The sequence below is a fragment of the Eutrema salsugineum genome, unplaced genomic scaffold (genome assembly GCF_000478725.1).
Source record: "Eutrema salsugineum unplaced genomic scaffold, Eutsalg1_0 scaffold_12, whole genome shotgun sequence".
NCBI classification, from domain to species: domain Eukaryota; kingdom Viridiplantae; phylum Streptophyta; class Magnoliopsida; order Brassicales; family Brassicaceae; genus Eutrema; species Eutrema salsugineum.
In genome coordinates, this window is record NW_006256895.1 from 3442647 (window position 1) to 3443943 (window position 1297).

A 1297-nucleotide genomic window follows, 5' to 3' on the forward strand; every position below is an offset into this window, starting at 1 on the left:
CAGATGGGTACAGATATGGTTGGTATTCTGCAACAACTACTTCAGGGTCAACAGACTATGCAGCAGGAAATCAAGGAACTGAAGCAAAACCAGGCATCAAGCTCAAGGAACCAAGGTCACCTACCTGGAAAACCAGAACCCAACCCCAAGGAATATGCCAAGGCCATTACACTGAGGAGTGGCAAGGAGTTACCTGGTATTGAGAACAACAAAGTGATCATTGAGGACAATGATAACTGAGGGGGAGGCAGCCTTAAAGGATGATCAAGTTGCTGAGAAACCAAGGACAGAAAAGGGTAAAGAGGTAGCAAAGGAACCAGAACCAGAGAAGAAGTATATGCCACCACCTCCATACCAACCCAAGCTCCCATTTCCAGGGAGATTTAAGAAGCAACTAGTGAACAAGGCAAGAGCTGTATTTGAGAAGGCACTCAAAGAGACACCACTCACAATGCCTCTCATTGATGCATTCTTAATGATGCCAAAGATGGGGAAGTTCTTGAAGGATGCAATTCTGAACAAGACAAAAGAGCTTCAAGGCATGGTAGTACTAAGTCATGAATGCAGTGCTATCATTCAGAGGAAGTCCATTCCAAGGAAGTTAACTGATCCAGGGAGCTTCACACTCCCTTGTGCCATTGGACCTCTTCTATTCTCTGGATGTCTTTGTGATTTAGGAGCATCAGTCAGCTTGATGCCATTCTCCATAGCACAGAAGCTGGGCTTTAGAGTTTTCAAACCTTCAAAGATTTCTCTTATCCTTGCAGATAGATCAGTTAGATTGCCTGTTGGTATGTTGGAAGATCTACCTGTCAAGATAGGTGGTTTTGAGGTTCCAACAGATTTTGTTGTGCTGGAAATGGATGAGGAACCAGTAGATCCTCTCATCTTGGGCAGGCCATTCTTAGCAACTGCAGGAGCCATCATTGATGTGAGAGGTGGGATAATAGAGCTTCAACTTGGGTCTGAAAGGCTCAAGTTTGATGTGAATGAGATGATGAAGAAACCCACCATTGAAGGTCAATGTTTCTATGTGGAGACAATGGACCAGTTGGCTGATGAGCTGCTTGAGGAGCTGAACACTGAGGATCCTCTTCAAGCTGCTCTAACTCAAGAACAAGGAGAGAATGAGCTCTTGGCTGAAGCAAGTGAAGGGTATAAGCTGTATCTGGACAATGCAAGAGAGCTGGGTCCTGAAACAAGGTTTTTGGAGCTGGAACAAAGAGGCTCTGAAGTCTTTGCTATCAAGGAATCAGTCACCAGCCAAAGCAACCTGGACCAGGACTGGAATGAGGCG